This window comes from Prionailurus bengalensis, chromosome C1, assembly GCF_016509475.1.
Source record: "Prionailurus bengalensis isolate Pbe53 chromosome C1, Fcat_Pben_1.1_paternal_pri, whole genome shotgun sequence".
NCBI classification, from domain to species: domain Eukaryota; kingdom Metazoa; phylum Chordata; class Mammalia; order Carnivora; family Felidae; genus Prionailurus; species Prionailurus bengalensis.
The window spans coordinates 216,934,699-216,961,412 of record NC_057345.1 but is presented as its reverse complement, the minus strand read 5'-3'; the positions used below and the strand labels follow the sequence as shown (position 1 = coordinate 216,961,412).

Here is a 26,714-nt window from a genome sequence, read left to right as displayed (position 1 = left end):
AAAACGATTTCAATGCATTATTTAAAAGTCATCATGGTAAGTGATGACAACCGCACCGGCTCCTTCCGTAAATATACTTCGGAGGCCGCTATTCTGCAGATGAACTTTCGCATTGCCGTGTCATTTGCAGTGCGCTCGGATGCCGCGTCCATCACGTAAAAAAAAAATGCTGTTAAAAATAATATCTGCAGGGGCGGCTGGGGGGTTCAGTCGGTTAAGCGTCCGAGCTGAGTTCAGGTCACGATGGTGAGTTCGAGCCCCGTGTGAGGCTGTCTACTGTCAGCACAGGGCCTGCTTCGGATCCTCTGTCCCCGCCCCCATCTCTCGCCACCCCTCCCCCGCTCAAAGATAAATAAACAGCAATAATAATAATAATAATGTCTGCAAATAATCGTGACACCTGTTATGCTGGGGACGCTCCCCCAGGTGGGTGTGCCGGGAAGACTTGGAACGTGATTCTTGTCCTCAGATGGCTGACATTCTAGGGGGCGAAGCAAGGGGAAGGTATCACGTTGCCGCTGAACTCCGGTGTGAAACGTCCCCCAGTTTGACCAAACGGAAAGTCATGAATTCAACCAAGTTCACGTCTTCCATGCCACTCCAGCCTGGGAGGAAAAGCATGGCACTCTGTCTCAGTGCGTGTCATCAGAAGACGCCCAGTCCCCCCCTCGATCTCCCTCTCTTGCCCTTTCTGAGATTTCCTTGGGAGGCGAGCTGATACGACTGTGCTAACTGCTCTGTTTTCTCCTTCCCTTCCACCCCGTCCCCCCCACCCCCCGCCACCGCCCCCGACTGCTTGCGGAAGTGTCCTTCTGGAAGCTGGGCTCAGCATGGCGGCCGCAGCGGCCGGCCCCCGTCCTGCTGACCCCCGTTGTGGCGTCCCATTCTCAATGGCCATCAGATGCTTGGTGACATGGCTCCCCAGTGTCTACTCCCACTCAGACACCCGGGGGCGGGGGCTGATCTGAGGGGCTGATCCTGAGCGGCCTCAGAATCCCCTTCTCACCTCACGCTGGTTCTCTCTCCCAGTGTGGACCCCCCCACCCCCGAACCTCAAAGTGCTGGGAAATCTGCCTTGGAATCCGTTTGCTACCACAGAGTGAGGGGTTTCTTGCAGACGTTTTGAATAATGGCCACCTCCCCCGGAAATTCACTCCGGGCCTCAATTCTGCTCCGCTTGCTTCTGTCTGAGCAAGTCACTGGGATGACGGAATGAGGGGCTGGAGAGTCGGAATGAGGTGAAATCCTCTGAGGCAGACACCGTGGGTTACCCACACACGAATCCGTGCCTCTGTCCACCTTTCTTGCAGGCAGAACCCCACTTTTACTTGGGGGTGCCCTCTGCCTGGCGACTATGTGCTCAGGGAAAGTGACTCTACGCTCAGCTTAAGGGGAGATTGGTCTGAGCCACAAAATTAATAAATTCTTCTTGCTTGGGATTTGTTTAGGGAAGGGTCCTGAGACCCAAGGGAAGGGTTTCCCGGAGAGGAATAAATGGATGGGCTTTGGAAAATCTTCCTAATGTTTTAACGTTGGATCATACAGCTCTCCTTTGCTGCTTCTGAATTTCAGTGAATGAAGATGTGATGGCTGGAGTGGCTGCAGCCACCTTGACACCATGTTGAGAGCCCACTCACCCACTGAGGACAGCAGGAGGGAAGTATGAAGGGTCTCAGATGCCACTGTGGAGCTGCTGACATACCCAACCCCGGCACCACCTGACCTCAGGACTTGCAGAAAATGACATGCCCTTTACTTGGGGTTTCGGCTACTTGTGGCTAAAACCTCTCAGCTGATAAGGTGCCTCAGACACCACCCCCACCCTTTCATTGTACAAAACACATAGGGCTCCCCACCAGAGCTGCCGTGTGAGGGAAACCATCAACCACCCCGTGCCAACAGATCACAGGCAGATCGAGACCCACCTCGGTTGGCCCCGGCTCGGGGGACGGAAGGACTAACGTCTCGGCTCCTGGTTTAACAATTACCACCGGGGAGGTCAGGACATTCTGGCCAGGAGGGTGAGGCGCACCTCGAGGGTAATTCCAAGTAAGCAGCTGAGAACGCCATGAACGGTGAAGCCCTTTACCAGCACTCACTTTCTGAAAAGAAATGATTAAGATAATATTACTTGCGACCATTCACGGAGCGTTTGTTTTGTGCTGAGCTATGAATTACGCACTTGACAGACTCACGTCATGTAATCCTCTCTGAAAGGCCATGAGGTAGATGGGTTCATCCTGCCGGTGCTGATGTGGACCTTCACGGCACAGGCAAACAGATGGGTAGACAGACAGACAGTCACAAGAACAATCACGGAGCACTTACGGGGCGCCGAGCGCTGAGCTGAATGCACGGGGTAGACATCCGGTCTGTGCCTCATAATAAACGTCGATGGATAGGGACTGTCTTTGTCACAGGCTTGGAAACCGTCGGGCAGTCTGACTTCAGAACCAGCCCCCCTACCGTGGAAGAGCCCTTCACAGCCTGGAACCAGGACCTGGCACAGGGAGAATGTTCCAGAAGAGCTGTGAAGCCAATGAGCTTGAAATTACGGCAGCGTCCGCACCGTCGCAGCTCAGAGACATGGCATGAGAGCACCCCAAACCAGTGCCTCCCTCACCCCACCCCCACCCATCTGGGGTCCGCTTTTCTAGTAAGTTCCCCATGATGCCCTTGCTGCTGTTCCCTGAATGTTGAAGCGTCAGAGCCATGCACTCCAAAGTAACTGCCCAACCTTGGCCTGTTGTCACGCCCACGCCCCAGCAGGCTCGTGCTTGAGCTATGCTACTGACCTGCCTCTGGAGCCGTGGCTCTCCACGGCTTCCAGAAAACAATGGTAGTGTCCTGAGACACCTTTGCTTGTCACAACTAAGAAGGTGGGGCACAGGACAGCCCACAACAGAGGACAGTCTGGCCCAGAACACCCGTAGTGCCTAAGCAGAGGACCCCTCCTCTATGGCCTTCATACTGACGGCTCCCTTTCCCTAGAACACCTTCCCCCGGGGCAGCTTCCTGGCCATATCTCTCCCCAACTTCCCGTCTCTCCGCCCACACCTTCCCGTTTTCATTAAAACCCCCTTCCTACTGTCTCTGCCCTTCCCTGCATCACTCTTACCCGTGACATACTTTGTATTTTATTCCCACGGACATAAAATGAGCTTATGCTCAATTATGTATTGATTGTCTGTCTCCCCCCTGTGTATGAGTTTCCTGTTGCCACTGTAACAAGTTACCCCAGACTCAGTGGCTTAAAACAACGCACATGTATTATCTTACCGTTCTCAAATCACAAGTCCTAAAATCAAGGTGTCGGGAAAGGCTGCGTTCTTTCTGGAGGGTCTAGGGGAGAATCTGTCCCTTGCCTCGTCCAGCTTCTGGTGCCTACCTATATGCCTTCACTCGGGGCCACTTTCATTGCCAAAGTCGGCAGCACAACGTCTTCAAAATTGTTTTAAATGCTTATTTATTTTTGCCAGAGAGAGACCGAAAGAGAGAGAGAGAGAGAGCACACAGGGGAGCAGCAGAGAGAGAGAGAGAGAGAGAGAATCTCAGGCAGGCTCCTGTGCTGTCAGTGCAGAAGTAGACTCGGGGCTCGACCTCACGAACAGCGAGATCACGACTGGAGCTGAAATCAAGTTGGAAGCCCCACCAACTGAGTCACCCAGGTGCCCCAGTGTCTTAAAAAAAATTTTGTAATTTTTTAAATGTTTATTTATATTTGAGAGAGAGAGTGCGAGCAGGGGAGGGGCAGAGAATATTTATACTTGAGAGAGAGAGAGATGTGAGCAGGGGAGGAGCAGAGAGAGAGTGGGACACAGAATCGGAAGCAGGCTCCAGGCTCCGAGCTGTCAGCACAGAGCCCGGCGCGGGGCTCGAACTCACGAACCGTGAGATCACGACCTGAGCCAAAGTCGGACACTTCACCGACTGAGCCACCCAGGCGCCCATTAAAAATTTTTAATGGATCGCTTCTTGGCCTTTTGGCTAAGATCAAGTGTAAAAATTTTTAATGGGGAAAAAAAACTGTAAAGCTTATTATCGAACAAGTAATTGGTATCATCCTCAAGGATCCTTATTAACACAGTTCCATGCAGTTTGATGAAAATGATAGATTATATCAGTTTATAGAAAAGTGCTATTCTTTGACCGCTGCATTTGAACAGTCACGGAAACTGATGTCCCGAGTATATTTCATTAAGTTGTTAATGAGCTTCTGTTATCCGCCTTAATTGCCACAGCTTGGCTCCCAAGTGCTAAAACCACATTTGAGGTGTCCTTTGGTAAAACGCGAGGGTAGAGCAGGTCTGGGAGAGAAGAACCAGCCCGATCTGTTGACCAAGAATTTCTAACATTTCTTCCTTCATTTCTCAGGCCTCAGGTTTTCACACCATCAGGAACAGGACGGATGCCATGGTGCTGTTCTTTACTGCAACCGATTAGCGTCACAGTAAACTCAGGGCTCTTGTCCTAACTTCAGGCTATTGGCCGAATGAAAGTGCTTGAGGGGCGCCTGGGTGGCTCAGGCGGTCGAGCGGCCGGCTCCGCTCATGAGCTCACAGTTCGTGAGCTCGAGCCCCGAGCCTGGCGTGGAGCCTGCTTGGGATTCCACCTCTCTGTCCCTCCCCCTGTTTGCTCTTGCTCTGTCTCTCTCAGAATAAATAAATAAACTTTAAAAAAGTGTTTAAGTACCCCCCCTCCCCCACCACCATACATAAACATACTATACTCTCCTTACTCACATTATCATTCAGCCAGGGACTCAAGAGCCGTAAAAAGGACGCTGACCCTTGGGTTTCTGAGTGGTTCTTCTCCACCGTGCACGTAGGCTTTTGTAGCTCGATCTTTCTAATGATCTTAGCCTAAAGATTTTAACTTAACTCTTGTCTGCTTGGGACCCCTGTAACATTTGATCCGCGCCATTCAAGTTAGATATTTATCTACCATTCTTTTTGGTCTGGAATTAACACATTTTATAGCTCACTGCTTCCCACCCTGCGGCGTGCACAGAACTCACCCGGGGAACTTGTTAAAACACAATCTCACGCGGGGCACCTGGGTTGGCGCAGTCGGTTAAGCATCTGACTCTTGATCTCGGCTCAGGTCACGATCTCGCAGTTCATGAGCTCGAGCCCCCGTGTTGGGCCCTGCGCTGAGGGTGTGGAGGCTGCTTGGTTGGGATTTTCCTCTCTCCTTCTCTCTCTGCCCCTCCCCCACTTGTGCGCGTGCTCTCTCTCTCTCTCTCTCTCTCTCAAAAAATGGAGAAAAATACGATCTCACTTGTTAGATCTGGGCGGGACCCAAACTTTGGCGCTTCAGCAAGCTTCCTGGTGGTGTTGGTGCTGCTCATCTGTGGACACACCGTGAGCAGCAAGGAATAAAGCCACTGTTCCCACCTCAGTGACGCCTGATATGCCGCTCTCCCACTCGTGGCCGAGGGAGCCAGTGTGGATGGTGAACAACAGAGGACAGTGCGCAATCGCACCGGGAGAGAACCCGAAAGACGCGCGCGTCTGCGTGAAGCGAATAATGTCACGGCGTCTGCCCACCCGAGGTGGCCAGAAGGGTAGCGCCACGCCAGCCGGTCGCTGGTGTCGCCCACGCTGTCCGGGAGACACGCTGCATGGCCTGCAGCTCAACCTGTCACATTTCTAGGACACCCCATCTGGAGCCACGACCTTCCCGGGGTCCGAGAGGTCCCGTGTCGTTTACAGGACCTTGTGATAATTGACCAGACGTCGCGTAGCCGCTGGTTGCCTAGCTGTGGGCGCGGCAACGTCTCAGGAGCAGCTGACAGCTGGTGCCTGTTCCCTACTGCACACCCCCTCCTGGCTTCTTCCGCTGCCACTGAGGCCACGGCTCCGTGCCCCTGCACACTCGGTGCACTCGGATTGGGGTGGGGCCACGGCACTGATGCTGTCCGCGAACCTGAGTGAAATGGGGGCGGTCCCGGGAGGATGTCCCTTCTCCGAAGCCTTCACTCCCCTCTCCGAGACTGAAAACAGCGATTCCAGGATCACGGAGGGGCTGATGGGAACAGCCTGGAAAACCGAGTCACCTCTTCCACAAGAGTCCAGCCGCCCAACCAGCAGCACCTGCGACGTGAGCCAGGCAGGAACCGGTCTTACGCCGCTGAGATCTCAGAGTCTATTTACTGAACAGCAGAGCTCCGCGTGGCAGCCCCCCAACCCCACCCTCAACTGCTGCAACATGTGACAAGCAGCCGGTTATTAGGAGAGCTGGTGACGGTGAACCTGCCGGTGTCAAATGCCCTCTGGCTTTCTGGAGTTGGTTGTCAGGGATCTCGTTCGACCACCTTCTCAGTTTTCAGTCTCTGTAACAGCCTCTGCCTGTTGGCACCCCAGGTCCTCCCAGGCACCCTTAATCTTTTGCTATCAAGGGCAATGCCTCTCAAAGGTCAGCACTAGGTGAGCCCCAGATTTATTTTAATCTCAGGTTTCCCTGGAGGGCCCGTATAATTACACCCCAGCCTCAAAATGACTGCAAGATTAAAGAGAGTGCTGGGTGTCCGTGGGCAGTAAACGCTGGTCTCGGGAGGTGTATTAGCTTTCCTTTGGCCGCCGTAACAAAGTACCACAAACTGGGGGTGCTTGCAACCACAGGTGTTTATTCTCCTACAGCAATAGAGGTCGGAGCTCTGAAATCAAGGTGTCGTCAAGGTTGGTTCCTTCTGGAAGGTCTGCAGGAGAATCTGCCCCACTCCTCTCTCTCTGAGCTTCCGGCAGCTTCCAGGAACCCATGCATTTCTGCACTTGTAAACGGATCCCTTCAATCTCTGCCCCTGATGTCACCTGGGCTTCTCGTCTGTGTGTCTCCTCCCTGTCTCTTCCCGTATAAGGACACTTGTCGCTGCAATTAGGGTCCACCCCAATCAGGATGGGATCTCCTGTTAGTCTGAACTTGGTTCTTGAATAGAGCGGTTTTTCCTGAGTTCTGTCTAGAGAATCGCCTTGACCAGGGGCCCCCGTTACTACAAAACTGGCGTCCCCGCCTCTCACCATCTCAGTCACCTGTGGTCACCGAGGTGAAGCTGCACGGCCCTTCAGAAAGGTCAAGGGTCCTTAAGAGAAAGCTTCCTTACGGCTCCTGGTGCTGCTAATGTAAAGGCTCCAGATTACCGAGGAGGCCACAGATAGATGCTCCCGGGCCAAACTCAGGTCCGTGTCGTTCCCCGTGTGCATCACGGCCATCGGCACCAAGAGATTCCTCCCAACCCGTGGGTCTGGCAGGTTGGTAAAGCCCAGACAGTCATGGTGCTATGCTGACCCCGCACCAGGTTTCCTGCTCAAAACTCCATTCTCGTGAAACCCACACCAATATTGTCATCCCGACCCACCATGTAACCGTTTGCCATGGATTCTGTAGACCGCCATCCCGTGCGGGGCCAACAGGACGATTTTCACTCTGGAACTCCCAGCAACGACTTCCCCTGTGGGACGGCCATCTGAAGGGAGAGGGAGATGTATCAAGCCGCCTAGACTGAATGGCGGGATCCTGACTCGTGTGTGTGCTCAGAGCTGCTCCGGACAGAACCGAACACACCAAGAGCGGACGTGTTCGCAAATGCGTGATCGTAAGTTGGGTGTCAGAGAATGACGCACACCGTAGGGCGACACTGGAGTGGATTAGCCCAAGGAACCCTCCCACGCTATGATTCCCCACCCCTGCACCCACACGAAGACCCATCAAGTCAGCTCTCCAGCTCGGCTGGCCAGCCTATCGCCTTTGTTTTTAGCTTAGGCCGTAACCCTGCTTACGCTTAGGTTTTGAGACGCAATGAGAAAGTACCCCCTAATGGTGTTACCAGGGTAATTTCTGTCTTTGTGCATAGCACGGGATTCCTCAAATCTTTAACCCATCAGTTATGTGTCCTGATTCCAGACTAGAGTGTAATCAATACTTACTCATTAGGGCAAGTGTCTACCCGCAGCTTGCTGAGCCTGGCAAGTAAAATATTTATGACCTAACAAGCCAGTTTTAACTATTCTCTATCATTACTTTACTACAGCCGACCATCGACGGCTCCAATCCAAAGTTGACTTGTTTTGAGCCCAGCCTGCAGAATCTGCATTCCAATAAGTCTGACGGGACTTCGAACCTAGGAATCAAAATTCACACGCAACGATACATGTTCTCTACCACTTGGTCATTTTTAACTGTCCTGGGTAAGTGTCGGGGCACCTGGGAGGTTCAGGTGGTTAAGCGTCTGACTTTGGCTCATGATCTCACCGTCCGTGAGCTCGAGCCCTGCATTGGGCTCCGTGCTGGCAGCTCAGAGCCTGGAGCCTGCTTCGGATTCTGTGTCTCCCTCGCTCTCTGCCCCTCCCCCCACTCGCAATCCATCTCCCTTTCAAAAATAAATAAATATTAAAAAAATTTTTTTTTCAAGTGCAATATGTAATACGAATTTCTTCAACATCTACCTGGGCCCAGGAATCAGCTCCAGTGCTGAGGGGGCCAGGCTGATGTGTGGACAGTGTTTGTCCCTGAAGGAACCCTTTGTGTAGACAGACTCTCAGCACAGCCCCTCAGGGTGACCCGAGCTCTGTTCATGCCCCATTGGGGCCCTGGCCACATCTCGCAGAGGGTCTCATCTGTGCCTCCCTCCTCCTCCAGCCTGGAATCTCTCTTGTCCTTGCAACCTTCATACTCAGCTCACGGCGGGGCCAAGAGTAAGCACTCGACTCCATTTCGGTGCGCTCAGGTGAAGTTCAGAATCACGGGAGGGCCATCAGTGGCTCAGGGCCAGCCCCCGGGTCTTCCCCGTCCCTGGCTTTCCCAGCAGCATCAATAGCTCTGGGGTGCACTTGGGCCCCCCCACATTCCACCCACAACACCACCATCACAGAGAGATTGTGGCTTCTGTGCCCGTCTCTCGCGGAGCTGCTAGGGGGCCGCTGCCAGAGGTGTGCCCGGGGCCAAGAAGGCGCATTATCTCCTACTGCCACCAGTGTGGGTCGTGGAGCGAATCCACCAAGAGGAGGCATGCCTCTGGGGTGGGGAGGGGAAGTGAACTTCCCATCAGAAGGGCAGGATGCAGGGACCACTGGGGCTGCAGGGTGGGGTTCCCTAAGCTCCTGGGGTGCAGACAGCAGAGCGATGGTTTCCTCCTGGAGGGCGCCCCACGGGCCTTCCAACAGGCGCGTTCCCTCCCTGGCGAGGCTGGGGACATGCGCGCACGCACACTGCTGCCCAGAGAGCTCTCCTTCCTTCCTGCCTCAGTGCCCATCCCTCCCTCCCTCCCTCCAGCAGCCTTGCCCTCCTGACCCGGCTGACTGCTCAGGCCTCGTCGCGTGCCCTTGTGACATGGGGCGCTCAGCACTCGGCTGCAGCGTCCTGTCACCCGTGGGATCGCACTCTCTCTGGGCAGGCTCCAAAAGGCTCAGAAAGCGTCTGCTTTATCCCCTTAGCCTCGCGAATGTGCCTAACGCCCACCGACACCTGTGCCGTGATGAACGAACTCCCTCGGGTCACAGGTGAGGAAACCGAGGCAGAGCAAAAGATAAAGTGCCCGCTCTTGGGCCGCACGGCCAGGGAAGCAGTGAGTAGCCAGCCTCACATCTGCGGGCTCTAGACACCACGTGAATTTTCACCGCTTGTCCTGTTTACCCCTCACACCGACCTGGATGGAGGCGGGGTCATGGTGGTCCTCCATGGACAGCTGAGGAAACTGAGGCTCAGAGGAGGTGACAGTTGCTGCTGGCATCCCACCAGATCCCCCTGGCCCATCAGGAGTCACCTGCCGATAGGGGACGGCTCCCTGTGCCTCCCGTCTCAGGGGTCCCCCTGGCCATGAGAGCAGGCTCAGCCAGGCCTCCAAGCTTTGAGGGTCAGCCTCGAGGAATCACGGGCATCCTTGCCTGTCATCGGGACCGTCGTCTTCCCAGTCTTCTCACAGTCACGACCCGCTCATAGCGTATGCCCTCCAGCTTGCCTCCCTGACAAATGTCCCCGCTCCCTCACGGTGCCTCCTGGGATCACTTCCAAATCAAGCCCCTTGCACCCACAAGCCTGGGAACCCAAATGAGCACGGAGGGAGAGGCACCGTCATTTGTCCAAGACCATGCAAGGGAGCGAGTGGTGACCCCAGAATGTGGATCCGGCACCTTCTTCACCCATGGTGCCACACCAGCGCCCGCCACCTGGCTGCAGGCCACTGCTGGCCGCCAGAATAGTGGCCCCCAAAGATGTCCCCACCCTAGTCCCGGGAGCCTGTGACTAGGCTAGGGTAGGTGGGAAAGGGTGGAACTGAAGTTACTAATCAACAGTTCTGACATGGGAGGCTGTCTTGCTCAGACCATCCAAGCGACCCGACGTACCCAGGAGGGGCCTTATAAGTGGAAGAGGGAGGCGGAACAGGGGCACCGGGACAAGAGGACCCCGGACGACGGACCCAGAAAGGGGCAGCATGGTTGGCGCTGAAGATGGGGGAAGGGGTCATGATCAAAGAAGGCGGGTGACCCCCCTGTGCTGGAAAAGGTAAGGAAAGAGGCTCCCCCGGCCCCCGGAGCCTCCAGGAAGGACCCCAGCGCCGCCAGCACCTTGATTCCAGCCCGCCGAGGACTTCTGACGCACAAACCGTAAAATAATAGACTTGCATTACGTTAAGCCACTATAGCCTTGGTGATGTGTTAACAGCGGCAACAGGAAACGAATACAACCCCTTAAAGAAGTTCGCACCCCACGCCCGGCGGTGCTTTGTGGACAAGGCTTGGGTTTATTTTCATTATCGTGACTTACGCATCAACTACACTGCGGAAGATCTTGACAGGGTCGGCGGCACGGGGTGGGTGGCCTACATCTGTCCTGAAAGCATGCACCTTGCGCTTGAAAACATTTTTTGAGCCGGGCTCGTGCAACCCTTTGCCGAGCGCGGCAGAGGAGAGCTGCACGCGATTCCCCGAGGGCCGAATCCGCCGGAATCTGGGCCGATGAATTTCGGTGTATCGCTTCCGCCCGCTCTGCGCATGCTCGGAGGAACCGCGGGGCCGTCGCCGTGGCCAAGCGCGTGGCCAAGACGCCCGTAAGTAGGAAGGTTGCAGGATGGCGCCCGCCTGTGCCTCCCGCCAACATTTGGGGTGCGGTAAACAATTATGACAAAGCAAGAGACGACTCATCAAGGAACAGATTTTTCATAACGCTTTACAAGGATTTTTCCTAGAGGACAGTGGTTAACGTGAGCATGTGGTTATCTAATCATCCGGGGACGCCGCAAGTGACACTTTTGAGCAGTCAGCTTCAGAAATTCAATCCGAATGGCGGCGAACACCTCCCTTACCCAGGGAAACTTAAGGAAGCGAAGAATCGGAGCCCCGAGGTGACCTTGGGAGCATCTTCCCCGGGGAAGACAACTGCGTGTCGTATCCAGGCCCATTGGTTTCATGAAGCTGGGAGAAATGATAATGAATTGAATGCCCCTCTCTGAGCTCCTCCCGGGAGGAGGGGGCATCGCAACCGGTTAGAAGAAAGTGTCGTTGGGGGAACGGGAGGGAAGAGAACCTAAAGGAAGGAAAGGAAGATTCTCACGGGGCTGGGGTGCCCCATTCCACTCAATTAAATGGGAAGACCACCCACTATATTTCAGACTCCGCTCTTCGTATTTGAGATAAAAGGATGAACGTGGGCACAGACACCCATGTCCTGGCATCTCGGAAGAAGCTAGAGACTGAAAACCAAAGAAATTACAAGACAATGTCGTAAGCGCAGCCTCTGAGAATGGACAGAGGGGAGAGCCGAGCTCAGAGGATGGCATTGTTAGGTCAGGTATCCTGGAGGGCTCCCTGAAGGAGGTGCTGTTGGAGTTGCTCGCCAGAAGAAACTGCCCGTCCATGGCTGTACCTGGCTAGCCTCCCCATCTCTCGTCATGTGTATGTCCTCTCTGTGGGCAATCTGCTTCCCTTTCATTCTGTCTGGGTCAGTAGGCAAGTGTAGGGCTATCAGGTGATCTGTCAGTAAAGGTGCCGTGGCCGCCTTGGGCACCCAAGGTGATGTCTGTGCAGGTGTCAGAGTGGGTAGAACCAGGCAGTGGTCTCACAATAGACCAGAAGGACCAATCAGAACAGCGACTCTGCAGAGGCAGAGACCAGAGCAGGTGGCTGTGGGGGAAAGGGCCCACTGAAGCAAAGCTCCATGGTCCGTGTGAAGGACACGGGCATGAGAAAGGACTGAGCCACCGGGCTGTGGACAAGGTCTTGTGTGAGGCCACACCCCTCTGACTCAAGCTCCTGCATACCGGGACCCTAGTGACATCACAGTCTGTCTGGTCAGCTGGGCTTCCAGAACAAAATGCCACAGACCGGGGGGGGGGGGGGGGGGGGGTTAAGCAACAGAAATTGATTCCTCACAGTTCTGGAAGCTGGAAGTCGTAGATCAGGGTACCAGCAAGGTTGAATTCTGGGGAGAGCCCTCTTCCTGGCTTACAGATGTGTCCCCTGTGTCCCCACATAGTGGAGAGAGAGATTGCCAGCTTTCTGGTGTCTCTTTTTTTGTTATTATAATTTTTAAATGCTATATATTTTTTTATTTATTTTTGGGAGAGAGAGAGAGAGACACACACACACACACACACGCACGCACAGAATCCAAAGCAGACTCCTCTCTGCCAGCCCAGAGCCCAACTGGGGACTCGAACTCAAGCCGCTCAACTGACTGAGCCACCCAGGCCCCCATCTGGTGTCTCTTCTTAGAAGGGCACTAATCCCCATCATGAAGGCTCCACCCTCGTGACTTCATCTGAACCTAATTACCTCCTGAAGTTCCCATCCCCAATACCATCACGTGGGGCTTAGGGTTTCCACATATGAACTTGAGGCAACAGGATTCAGTCCACACCATGGTGCACAGTGGCCAAGGCCAAGGGCTGAAATCACACGTGTTCTAATCCCCAACTCTGGATAAGAGGTGAGATCCCGGGCTTGTCTGTGAAGGTGACTAGCAGAAAGAAACTCGGGCCTTGTCAGCATCCTTCCATGCTCCAAGGGGCACAGCATGTGCTTGGAGAACCTGCTGGTGGCCAGGACTGGTCCCCCTGTGGTAGAGGAGCTGGAGTCAGTGTTCTGATCTTTAGCCCTACAGGCTCTGGAACATCGTCTCTTTAAGGACCCAGAATTGATCAAAACCTTGATGCCAATGGACTGGTTTGTAAGAAGGACCACAGCTGTCAACTGGGTTTGGAAATACCTCTCAGCCAGACCAGTGCACTCCCTGGGGTGTGGTTTAGGGAGCTCACTCGTGACCGAAGCGAGGCGCTCTCCCGGACACATCCTTCGGAAATGTTTGTCCCTCTTTGAAGGCAATGACTTCTTCCAGGCTTATCCCTCAAGGCCATTATGTGTCTCCTCTGACCCACCAGTATTGATTTTAAAATTTAACTCTAAAATGGGAAAATTTGGTTTCCAATGTCTACAGGAGCCCGGGAGGGGAATCCAACCCTTGGCTCAGCTCTCACATGTGCACCCATATACGAGGCAGAGGGGCTTATATGGCTGCTATTCCTGTGAGAAAATTTAAAATCACCGTTAAAGATTATGCCTCGTAACGAACAGGTTTAAATCTGTTTGTTTTTAAAGAAATAGAAAGCTCAAACCTTGAGTTTCCTGAAAGGTGGATTTTCCTTTAAAATCTGGTGAGAGTTGGGGGTTTCTGAACAAGCTGCAAACATAATGAAAAGCAATGAAAAAGAAAGCTCGTGTGTGTGTGTGTGTGTGTGTGTGTGTGTGTGTGTGCATGTCTGTGCGGGTGCTTGCGTGTGCATGTGTGCTTGCGTGAGTGTGTGCTTGGGTGCGCCTGTGTGCATGTATGTGTGTGTGTGTGTGTGTGCATGTCTGTGCGGGTGCTTGCATGTGCATGTGTGCTTGCGTGAGTGTGTGCTTGGGTGCGCCTGTGTGCATGTATGTGTGTGTGTGTGTGTGTGCATGTGTGTGTGTGTGTTTCAGCAATATTGGTAAGTTGCAAGTTCATTACCCTCCTAGCTGGCACTTGAAGGGCACTTACGATGACTCATTTCAACTCTGCAGGAATGTAGCCTGATCTCCTAAGAGTGACCTTTCTTGAAGCTGAAATTGCTAAGGCTTTTTTTTTCCCTTCATATTTTATAACTAGAGGGTTCCCAGACCATCAGTCCCTTACCTGAGGCCCTTTTTCAGTGGCGGTTCCAGCAAATTCTGCAGATGAAGAAGAAGACCTGAATCAGAAGGAGCAAGGAGCTGAGCTTTGAGCTTAGCTGCCCTAACTCAGTACCTGCACTCTGTGAGACTTGCCCTCCCTCCCCCAGTTCCTTCTAGAAAGGCCACCCCAGCCATAGAAAGGGTCCCACTGCAGGGGCCCGGCACCGGCAGATGGTGCCCGTGGATGCAGCCATAAAGCCTGGAGAGTCCGTGCGGAGGTGCGGGCTGGCTGGGGCCGTGTGCAGGAGCTGTGGCACAGGCTCGTGGTGATGAACCAACTCCCAGAGGAACTCAGCCAGTTAAAGGGAAAAAGAAGGTCTAAGGGAATGTGGGATGCACGGAGGCTCACACTTGTGGGTAAATAAGCCAGTCAAGTTTCCCAAGTCTTTGATGATGTTTCGCGGAGCCCGGAACACTTCGACGTGGCAGGGCTTTGTGAGGGAAGAAGGGTCCCAACGTGGCTGGATGGCTCTGCCGACGAGTGGCCTCCGTGAGCCGTGGTCGGGGCCTTGGCGTACTTACCTCCTCGTCCTGCCGCCTGGGTTCAGCGTGTTCTGTGGGCGGGTTAGTAAATGCTGAATGAATGACCCAGGACGAGCCAACTAGAGTCTTGTGCTTGCAAACTCCTGTGCATCTGTAATGCAAAGAGCGGAAAGGGAAGCAGCAGACACCCAGATTGCAGTCTAGACCTCGTAACTCGGGTTTTTGTACGGAACTTAACTACGTTCTCTCCCACTATGTCCTTCTGCAAGGGTCACCGTACCAAGTGATGAGGTCAAGGCAAGAATCCCCCTCAGTTCTACAAATGAGAAGCTCAGGTGTTTCCCCATGGTTACCACCCTAGAAAATACTGGATCCAGTTCCCGACCTCCCACACAATTCTTCGTCCACTGCTCTGAGCTGCAAAGCCGCTGTAGCAAACTCAGATCTGATTCTCGCTGGGGCGCTCTCCCCTCAAAACAGTAGTTCATGAGCAGACTGTACTTGAGAAGTTCCTCTGAATGACAGAAAGGAGCAAACAGCCCGCTGTAGAATTTATTTTCCCTAATCTGAGCTAATACGGCGTCTAACTATTTGGGTATCCTTGTGCACGTTTATTGTGATTACTGACTTATTTGTATTAATTTTTTAATTAATAGAGTAGGCTCTACACCCAGTGTGGGGTTTGAACTCACAACCCCGAGATCAAGAGTCCCACCTTCTCCCCACTGGCTCTCTTCTCATCGGTCTTGGGACCCCCATCTTAGCTAATTACCTTCGTGAAGATTTTATTTCCAAAGAAGGTCACATTCTGAGGTTCTAGGTAGACATGAATTCTGGGGGGACATTATTCAACCCAGTACAATGCTGAATGATTGGATAGTTTTTTAAAGGGGGTTTAGTTAATTAGTTTATTTATTATTATTTTTGTTGGTGGTGGTAATCTCTATGTCCAATATGGTCTTGAACTCATGCCCCCAAGGTCAGGAGTCACACGCTCCACTGACTGAGCCAGCCAGACACCCTGGGTAATTTTGAAATAACAGTTGTAATGAAACTAAAAGATAAAAGGGAGGTTAAGTCACACATTAGGAGCAAGAGCTTCACTGAATCATTCTTCGTTCTATCCTCAATTCAGACTACCCTTCATGGGCTTAATGTTGCTTTTACCAATCTGCTTGTTCTCTTTTCATTGCGTATTCATAAAAGTTTTTTTTTAATTTTTTAATGTTTTATTTATTTTTGAGAGAGTGACAGAAGGTGAGCAGCAAAGAGGCAGAGAGAGAGGGAGACACAGAATCCGAAGCAGGCTCCGGGCTCCGAGCTGTCAGCACAGAGCCCGACACGGGGCTCGAACCCACGAGCCGTGAGATCATGACCCGAGCCAAAGTCGGATGCTCAACCAACTGAGCCACCCAGGTGCCCCTCTTGGTAAGATTTTCTATTCTTTCTTTAAAAATGCTTTCGTAGCTTTGACATACTCATTTTTTGTGGGATCTTTTTTTCAGATGATTCTATTATGTCAGGGTCTTGCATTGCTTTCAGTGGTATTATCAATGCAGGATCAGTTTATATGTTGCAGGTTCAACTAAGGATTGCTACACTACATAAATAATATCAACTCTGACTTCTCCCCCCCACCCCCCTGCTTTTCAGAGCCCTGGACAGGGGCACGTTGGTTGGTGCGTGGAGTTATTTTAAATTCTCTTCGTTAAGAGGGCTGAGTTTCAAGAATCTCCACTTTCGGCAGAGGTCTGAGTTCTAACTTCTACGAAGACCTCATCTTCTGTCCTCACCAGGTGCGAACAGAGAACAAAAGCTGTCTCAGTGTATTTCTGGGCCAATTAACTCCCTACAAACCCCTCAGTGACTGCAGCCGCGAATCACACTAGATTGATCTGATTTGGGTTCCCTCTTTGTTTCTAGCATCCGAGGGCCTCTCTTTCTTGTTAACTCCATTACGTATCTGAAATAAACTGTGTCATATTTTATCTCACATTTTTAGATCTCCGTAGCCGGAGGCATTTCGCATTAGTAGACTCCTTCAAGTAGCCAATACCGGAAGCCCAGTCTCTGGGGTTTGTTAAAATCAAGTTAACTAGCACTCCTGGATGTTGGCTCACTGTCAGAGTTGGACCCAGTGTCAATCATGCAGACAAGGTCCTGTTTAATCATAGTTTATGGGCCAGCGTAGGGTCCTCCCTTAGCTCAGTGGATCCCTCAAAACATGGTTCCAGTATTGAAATAATTGCATGTCATTCTGTTTCTGCTATTTTCTCTCCCCGTGGATTGCCGGGAAGCCTGAGGAGGAATCTCACAGACATTAGATGGATATTTGGGATAGTCAGAGTATGGTTGATTTAAGTCAACGTCTGAGAAATTGGGAGACATGAAAACGAGACCGTCCTGAGCAGTCCAGGAGTCAGGTGGCTGACCTGCCCCTACCCCTGCCCCTAAACCCATAACCGCTTCGAACAGGAGGTCAGACTGTCGGCCCACCTCTGCCACTAACTGGGTAACACGTCCCTCTCAGAGTTTCTCAACTGTAAGATAAGAACACTGGACGAAGTGCCTTACAAGCTCCTGGTAGCTCTTGAGTCATTGGTAAAGGTTCGGGGGCGGGAAAGCTGGGGGTAGAGGTCACTGCCGTTCGGAAGCCATGCAGAGGCTCTGCTGGGCTTAAGTTGCCAAGGAACCGGAGGGGCCGGGTTTATTCCAGGTCCTGACACCAGGGCGATGCCCTTCCTCCTCCTGACCTTGGTCTTTGCCTCCTTCCCTTGCAGTTCTCTTGGGGTTCATCTACCCCCTTGGGGTTTCTATGTCTTCCTTTGTATGGAATACACCTGCTCTCCCTTTTTCTCAGTCCTGACTGTCTTCTCTCCATTCTTGTCCTCTGTCTCCTCCTGGGCTCGTTCTGGCGGCTGTCCACTCACTACATTAGCAGAGGCATTAGAATTCCATGTCTACACGGAATTCGCCGCAATGCTACCGAAGCTCCCTCCAGCCCCCCTACTGCCCTGTCTTTGATGATAACACCATGCTTACTGAGCACTTGAACTGATCCGACCTCTTCAGTGTCCGAGTCCTAGCCTCTTGTGCCATGTCTCCTATGCAAGTTGCATGTATTCAACGAGTCGTTTTGGAGTGAAGCCAGGCACTGTACTGGACACGAGGATTAAATAAAGAATAAAGAAGGCAGACCCCTGAGGCTTGGAGTAGAAAAGAAGCAGGAAAGCAAGACAATCATGGCTTGTGGTTCGTGATAAGTGCTCTGAAGAAAATGAGTCGGGAGACAAGGTAGTGAATGGTGGGGTGGAGAGTGCTGAGAGCCGAGCCGGGGGCTCCAGCAGAAAGCGGGGATTTGAGGAGGGGAGTCTGGTGATCTTTCAGCTTGTGAGTCCCTCTGTATGTGTGGAGGTCCAGGAAGAGCCTGAAGGAAAGTAGCCACGAGGAGTCCGTGCCAGACAGCCCCTCTCCCTCCCTATCCTTAGTCCTGTCTCAGAATCTGTTCTAGAACCATCCAACAGCCAGTATCTCTCTACCTGTTTTTGGTTTATTTATTTATTTTGAGAGAGACAGAGCACACACTCGGGCGATCGGGGGAGGGGCAGAAAGAGAGGAAGAGAGAGAATCCCAAGCAGGCTCCGTGCTGTCAGTGCAGAGACCCATGCAGGGCTCACACCCACGAACCGTGAGACCATGACCTGAGCCGAAATCCAAAGTCGGCCACTTAACTGACTGAGCCACCCAGGCATCCCTGGGTTTGAATTTTAAAACTTTTAGTCAAATTTCCCATTCTGTCCCTTTGGAACAGACACTTTTGTCCCCAGAAAGATGAAAAACAGTACAAAAGTGACACCAATGAGCAGTCTGCTTAGTTTTCAGTGTCCCACCCCTCACCCTTGCCTTTGTGTACCGGGGATGAGAAACAGGACTCAGCAAGAAGTATCCAAAGACCTTTCTCCTTGGCTCCTGGTCTGGGATGTTGAGCCAAGATGCAACAATGAACTCAACACCCGGGATACTCAAATCCATGCAAGGGGCTCATGGGGCCACAAGGGAAACCAGCATAAGGCAGGGACACCGCACTCTAGGAAGTTGCCAGAATTCAGTGTATTTCAAGAAAAGAGCATGAACTCATTCAACGATGTCAAAGCCATCTCCCCTGCAAGCTCTTAGGAGGTCAACCTGACACAGGGACAACCAGGACTCCGCCATCTTGCTGTTGACTGCACCGTGGTCCCCTCGGAATTGCTGATAAGATGAGGCTACCCCATGGTTGGTATCTTCTATGGGAAGTGAGCAAGACCCTGGAGCTGGTGTGGGTCAACCCATCACCAGTTCCCTGGTTTGGCCATGAACATGAGTGCTGAAATGACGTAAAGAGGAAGGAAGTTAGAACCATGGGGCTCAGGGCCCATGAGATCGCTGGATCATCCACAGGACTGCTATGTGGGGACTCTTGTTGAGGAAAAGAAGGCTGTGAGCTGTAAGGCCACAAGGGGCCCAGCTGTTAGACAACGTGAAGGCACCAACACATTTTGGGAGACGGCGGCACCACGAGGTAAAGCCAGCCCCCCCCCCGCCTCTCCCCCATCCCACAGTGTTGTGGTAAATTTGGACATCACATGGGGCATTTCAACCCACGTGGGGAGAAATACATTTGTTGTTTTGTTCACCCCCCAAGAAGAGCCTATGTAATTAAGAGACTCACTCTCGGGAATTTCTGTGTCGATGAGTTTGTGAAATGTTGCCACAAAGCCAAGGAGCATAATAAATCAGACGGGAGGGAACCGTGAGCTTGTCAGAGAGAAGCGTACATGGTGATCAGATGGCAACCTGGCCTTTCATCTTTCAGTTCTATTCAGATCTTCGGGAAATACAAGTCAACTAGAGAAATTTAAAAAATGTATATGCGTATATGCATAAGAAAGGCAAAAGTATAGATCCTCTGAAGTATGATCTTTTGTTCTCCCTATTTTTACAATTATATTTATGAAACATAAAACCAGACCAAGTGTTTTTAGTGTTGTTTGTTTGTTTTTCGAAATACAAGTAAACATCAGGGTATGAAGAAAGAATTTCAACAGACTGCTTTTCCATTCCTTTACCCAAGAGTGCCCAACTCTCTCTTCGCCTGGGAAAGAAAGGACATGAGGCCATCGTGTCCTCTCTGGGGATATTTGAAGTGTCCGCAGATCTTCTTTCCTGAGGCTTATAAATCACCCTTCCTCACCCAGGCTTAAATCTCCACCCCTCCTCCTCAGTGCTGATACTGCCTACCCTCCCCGTTCTGGGTTGAAGATCAAAATGGCCCCATCCTTCAAGCCTCTGGCACGTAAGTTCACAGAGGTTCAGTCTAAAGACTCATTCCGAGACACAGAGATGGTAATCTCTACTTACCTGACCTACTGGCTGTTGTTGAGAAAGACGTTGAGCCAACCAAGTGATTTTTAGTGCAAAGTTCCTCTTCGTTCTTTGTCGCCAAAGGGCTCCTTTCCTTGGTTTTAGGATGCTTAAGGGGAAGTGTGGGAGCTCCTCCTGTGGGAGCTCAAGCCAGGCAGTGGGATGTCACTGGAGGGTCTGTCACTGCAGCTGGGCCATGTTTGCAAGATGAAAAGGCTGTCACAGTCCCCAGCCTTGAGTCCTCAACATGCTCTTACAATGACTCATCGGTTACACAGAGTTCTTATCTTCGGACTGTGGGTCCCAAGCTTTGCCCCACTTTTCCGTGGGGGTGTTCCTGGGTCCTGGACAGCTATTCACAACCTTACACGCTTGCTCGGCTGGGCCTCTGGAACAGTACTCGCTTGACAGGGTCGTTGCTGTTAAACCGACATTTAAAAGGGATGAGCAAGGGGTCCTGTGGGCACACATTCCTGAAATGCCATATTGACAAAAGCAGACCTGTTTCTCTGACGAGAGACTTTATTCAGGACCCTTTTCCTTTGCTCACCTCTTTTCTGATCCTCAGTGGAACTCTGCCACGGCTCTTCCCAAAAGCACTTGGCCCTGACCCCGTCTGCTTCCCGGGAAGTCTTACGAGATCTACGTCTTTTGCTGTAATCTGGGAGGTCTGCTTTCGGGGGTCCGCGGGTCAGATAATCAACAAAAAGCCGAAGCCGAGGCCGTGGTGTGTCGGGTGGCAATCCACTCAAAAATATCATTGCTGACATGTGTTTTGTACTAAGTCTTTGCAACCTGGCAACAGGTTTATATTTTAGAGAACGCCTCGGTCACGAGCAGCCACATTTCTGATGCTCGGCGGCCACCTGCGGCCAGTGGCCAGGGCGGAGGCCAGATGACTCCGATAAAAAGGCATTCAGATCTGGGCCCTCAGGAGGGAGAGAACACAGAGGGCTTGGTGACCTTTCCCTGAAGCACAAGAAAAGATTCCAGAGGCTCTGGCCCCCCACCCCCCTTCCCCACTAATCCTGTTCTAGTACTTTTCCTCGGCAGGCTAAAGCTTCTGCAGCTGCCACTGAGGTGGAGGACGCATTACTGTCCCAGCTAAAGCAAACAGCAGCGGTCGCTTCGGTTTCTAATCGTGACCACCTCCGACTGACAGCCGGGCCGAGACTTCAGCTGAGAAAGAAAACAAACACGTGAGAGGAAAGAAAGAAGCAGAACTTTGAGTCGGGCTTATCTTCAGGACACATTCAATTGAGGGGAGAAGCTCCCTCTTTTTTTTTTTTTTTAAGCGAAGAAAGGTCAACTGTTAATCATCTTGGGAAATGTGAAAGCCGATGTGGTAAAACTATGACACGTTTTAATGGGCAAAAAAATAGCTGACATAGACTCTACAGGCCAGAAAAAAAAGGAAGAAGAAGAAGACGACGACGAAGAAGCAGCAATGCTCCTTTTATCCATCTAGAGAAAAAAAAAATCCCAACCTCATTATCAGCTCTCAATAGAGGATTAACAGGCACTGAGCGGAGAAGCTTCCGGAAGGCTGGCATTCCAGAGAAGCTCATCAGGTTTTTGAAAGAAAGAATGTCAACCCCACTCAACTCCCAGCCTCTTGTCTACCAAATGGGAAAAATCACACACACAGATCTGGCCGCTCCAGTCTGTGTTTGCATAGAGAAGAGTTAAAAGGGCCAGAGCTTGGGGGCGGCCAGGAGGTGGGGGTGGGGGTGGGCTGGCTAAGTGCTCTGGTGAAGTTACCTTGTGCAACCCCCTTCTTTCCCTCACAGCAGCCCAAAGTCGTGCCTGAGGTGTGACTGGGGCATGTGGCTCTTCCCTGTGGGGTTTTCTGTAAACCCCCCCAACTCAGTAGGTAGGGGCTGGGGCATCCTAATATTGGGAAAAATCGAACATTCAAGCTGTTGCTTAAACTTTCTGCTGCAAATGAATTTTCATGGGCATGCAAGCTGGTGCAGCCACTCTGGAAAATAGTATGGAGGTTCCGCAAAAAACTAAAAATAGAACTACCCTACAACCCAGCAATTGCAATACTAGGCATTTATCCGAGGGATACAGGTGTGCTGTTTTGAAGGGGCACATGCACCCCAACGTTTATAGCAACACTATCGACAAGAGCCAAAGTAGGGAAAGAGCCCAAATGGCCATCGACGGATGAATGGATAAAGAAAACATGGTGTATATATACAATGGAGTATTACTCGGCAATCAAAAAGAATGAAATCTTGCCATTGGCGACTACGTGGATGGAACCGGAGGGTATTATGCTAAGCGAAATTAGTCAGAGAAAGACAAAAATCATAGGACTTCACTCATCCTAGGACTTTAAGAGACAAAACAGATGAACCTAAGGGAAGGGAAGCAAAAATAATATAAAAACTGGAAGGGGGACAAAACAGAAGAGACTCATAAATATGGAGAACAAACTGAGGGTTACTGGAGGGGTTGTGGGGGGGGGATGGGCTAAATGGGGGAGGGGCACTAAGGAATCTACTCCTGAAATCATCGTTGCACTAGATGCTAACTAATTTGCATACAATTTTTTAAAAAATAAAAGAAAATTATAGTGATTTTCAAAACAAATTTTTTTTTTCAGCCACCAAATGGCTAAAATTAAGGAAAAAGGATCTCCACTGGCCTTTGATCCCTGTCACAAAAAAGCTCGCTCTTCCTTACTCCGGACGGGAAGATTCTGCGGGCGGTCCAGTCCGGGTCAGTGACGCTGTCTGCAGCATTGCATTGTCAACGCTCGGGGACGGGAGTCATCACGGTCCCTCTCTGCGGATGTGGGCTTTGCTGAGCTACGGGGTGGAAAAGAGAAACCCACCGTGCTGTGGGACACAGCCCGTGCAACTGGTCACCCGTGCGCGACTTTTCCAGGGCCGCCGTGACAAATTCCCACAGACTGGGAGTCAAAAACAGAAATGACTCTATCATGGTTCTGGAGGCCAGAAACCCAAAATCAAGGTGTGAGCACGAGTGGCTCCTTCCGGAGGCTCCAAGGAAGATTCTAGTCCAGTCCACTTCTAGCTTCTGGCGGTTTACAGCTTGGAGCTCCTTGGCCTGTAGACACATCCCTTCAGTCTCCGTCTGCCTTGTCACATGGTGCCCTCCGCTGCGTGTTCCCTGTGGCCCGCGTGGCCTTCTTATAAGGACACCAGCCGTTGGGTTTCAGGCCCACCCTGCATCCAGGATGACCTTCCTTAACGAATTACATCCACAAAGACCCTATTTTCCAAAAAGCTCACATCCTGAGGTCCCAGGTAGACAGGCATTTCGGAGCGAACACCATTCAGCCCAGGACGTCATGATTCTCCTACGAGATGGAATTTTCCTGAACTTCTAGTTGCTTTTTTTTTTTTTTTTTTTAATCACCACAAATATTGTCGCTTTGACACGAGAAAAGGCTCTACTAGACTCCTGGCTGCCTTGAAGAGGAATCGACCCTGGCTTAGAGACGAACTTGGGAGTAAAGGTGAAGCCAGCCGTTCTGCGCCATGCCTGAGGTACAGGACTGAGCGTTGAGTAAGGGCCTCGGAGACCGGGAGGGAAGAGAGAGGGAACCTCTGCTCCTTCTCGGAGGGGGGAAAGAGGAGGAGGTGAGAAGGGGGAGCAGGCCGGGGCAGTGAGGAGCCAGGTGGGTCCAGGCTCAAAGGTGCTTGGCGGGGGGGTGAGGAGATGGAGACGCCAGAAGGCCTCTCAGAGACAGGCCCCCGTCCACACCACCCGGAAGACCGCCCTGCGAGGGGGCGTTTTTGCACAGAAGTTAGAGCAACAGACTCCTTGACGGTGAATTTCTGTCCTTGGCCACACTTGGGCGACTTCTGCGCCTCCTGCCCGCCCTGGCCCGGACCCCCCAGCTTTCCGCGGAAAGCATCCCCCTGAGAGGCCACCGCATCAGAAGTCACAGAGGAAGGAAGTCAGTCAGGCCCATGCGCACATGGTCGACTGAGGTCTTGCTTCCTTTTTATTTTCTTTCTAGCGCTCAGCTCAAAATTGTGCCTCCTTTAGCGCACGCTTCTTTTTTTAACCCTCCGGCTAACGTGGAAAGAATTTGTTTAGTTTGCTGTGGTGCAGCGGCATAAACCATTGGCGGGGTGATTCATGCACCCTGGGCTGCTGACGTGCACGGGGAGGGACGGGGACCTTGGGCGGGGGGGGGGGGGGGGGAGCACGCGGGGAAGTTCTAAAGCTGATGAAATAGCCCTGAGGCTGATACAGCAGAATAGACGTGCTCCTTATCGATCCCTAATTGTGAGCTTTGCTTCTCCGTGACAATGCACGTTCCCTTTGCTAACGGGACCAGATGGAAAAACCGAGAGGCACGTGCGGGGAAAGGACTGGATTACAGGTCAAGCTCGATCTAGAGGTACTTCCCTAATGTTGGCAAGGAGGCCCGACTCTGCAGAAAAGGCAGAAGGCCCGTGGCAAGGTATCGAACGCATGACTCGCGCCACGCTAAAAACTCCAGAAGCGGGAGGGTGTGAGGACATCTTAGTATGGAGAAGCGGGCTTTTAGAAATGCCATGAAGTCTTGGCTCACTGTTCTGCTTGTCTCCACGTTCAGCGTTAAACACATCTGATTTGCACTTCTAAAAGGAGCCAGGTTGAGGCAATGGAAAAAAGGTCTGAGGGGATAGGAATCCCGGGATTCCTTCAGCCAGTAACTATGTGACCTCGGGGGAGCGGCTTCGCCAGGCCGTCCCAGACTTTGGTGAGGACGCGAAGGTACGTAAAGGGGTTCACGTAGCGCCTGCTGCCCGAGAAGCAGAGGGCACATCGCTGGAGCGTTATGATTCCAGGACAGACTGCTGCAAACACGCCCGTGGGAGTTTCTGCCCCGATGCCAGACTTGCCCTCTGAGCATCCCTCCCTTCCCAGCCCCCTCCAATCCGTGGAGCCGCCAGTCGCCTTCCAACTGACGTGAGCCAGAGGGAATGCCCCTTGCTTGCGGCCCAGGACCCCTGCCTGAGACCGTCGGTTGTATTTCTTTCCTGTGGCCGCTCTCAAACGCCACCACAAATGTGGAGGCTTAAAACAAGAGGTTTGTTCTCTCAGGACAGTTCTGAAGGCCAGAAGCCCAAAGACGGTTCCACTGGGCCAACATCAAGGTGTCGGCGGGGCCGTGCACCCTCCCGAAGCTCTAGGGGAGAATTGATTGCTCCCTCCTTCAGCTTCTGGTGGCTGCTGGCATTTCCACGCCCGTGGCCCCATCACTCTGGTCTCCGCTTCTGTGGTCACGTGGCCTTCTCCTCGTGGGTGAGCAAAATCTCCCCCTCCCTCTTTCTCATGAGCCCCCCTGGGGTTACCTTTAAGGCCCACCTGGATAATCCGGGATAATCCCCCCATCTCAAAATCATGAAGTCAATCACATTGGAAAAGAGCCTTTTTCCAAATGAAGTCACATTCACAGGGGAGGGGCATCAGGAGAGTAGGAGCTGTTATCTCTAGGGGCCCTTATTCAGACAGTATCAGCTGTCTGATACTGACCTTTATGTTTTCAATCTCCGTTTGGTGAGGTTTTTTAAAATTATTATTATTTATTTATTTTTTTAACATTTTTATTTATTTTTGGGACAGAGAGAGACAGAGCATGAACGGGGGAGGGGCAGAGAGAGAGGGAGACACAGAATCGGAAACAGGCTCCAGGCTCTGAGCCATCAGCCCAGAGCCCGACGCAGGGCTCGAACTCACGGACCGCGAGATCGTGACCTGGCTGAAGTCGGACGCTTAACCGACTGCGCCACCCAGGTGCCCCTAAAATTATTTTTAATGTTTATTTATTTTTGAGAGAGAGACAGAGCGTGAGCAGGGGAGTGGCAGAGAGAGAGGGAGACGCAGAATCCGAACAAAGCAGGCTCCGGGCTCCGAGCTGTCGGCACAGAGCCCGACGTGGGGCTCAAACCCACGAACCGTGAGATCATGACCTGAGCCAAAGTTGGATGCTTAACTGACTGAGCCACCCAGGCACCGTTCCATTTGGTGTTTGGGTTTTTTTCTTGTGTTTTTTGGTTTTTGATTTTGTTTTTGTTGTTGTTGTTGTTTTTTGATGAGGAAGTTTAAGATGCCCATTGTATCAATCTGGTGGGACCTGCGTATACCAGTGGCCGCTATGTCTCCACAGAAGAGAAATAACAAGAACCAGGAACCCAAGGGGCGCCTGGGTGGCTCAGTCGGTTGAGCGTCCGACTTCGGCTCAGGTCACCATCTCACGGTTTGTGGGTTCGAGCCCCACGCCCGCGTCGGGCTCTGTGCTGACAGCTCGGAGCCCGGAGCCTGTTTCGGATTCTGCATGTCTCTCTCTGCCCCTCCCCTGCTCACGCTCTGTCTCTGTCTCAAGAATAAATAACCATTAAAAAACAATTAAAAAAAAAAAAAAAAAGAACCAGGAACCCGGAGCTATTGGCATTCGCTGGGCTTTTCTCCGCATTTTGCTATTTATGGGTCTCTTCCTCATTAAAGCAGTAGCTAGAGATACACGGCAACTTTTCCTCTTTTGATGGGAAAAAGCTTTTGGTTCTCATGAGGGGAAACACCCAGTGAATGTGTGGGTTTTCTCCACAGCTAAATTGAGCACAGTATGTGAAGAAATACTGCCCCAAACCTTTCCCATCAAAAGCATTT

General features: G+C 52.0%; 1 pseudogene; it reads left to right on the top strand.

Annotated features, from left to right (window-relative positions):
• The first annotated feature begins 3,967 nt into the window (after nt 1–3,967).
• On the top strand, nt 3,968–4,119 carry LOC122482178 (annotated as a pseudogene).
• The last annotated feature ends 22,595 nt before the right edge of the window (nt 4,120–26,714 follow it).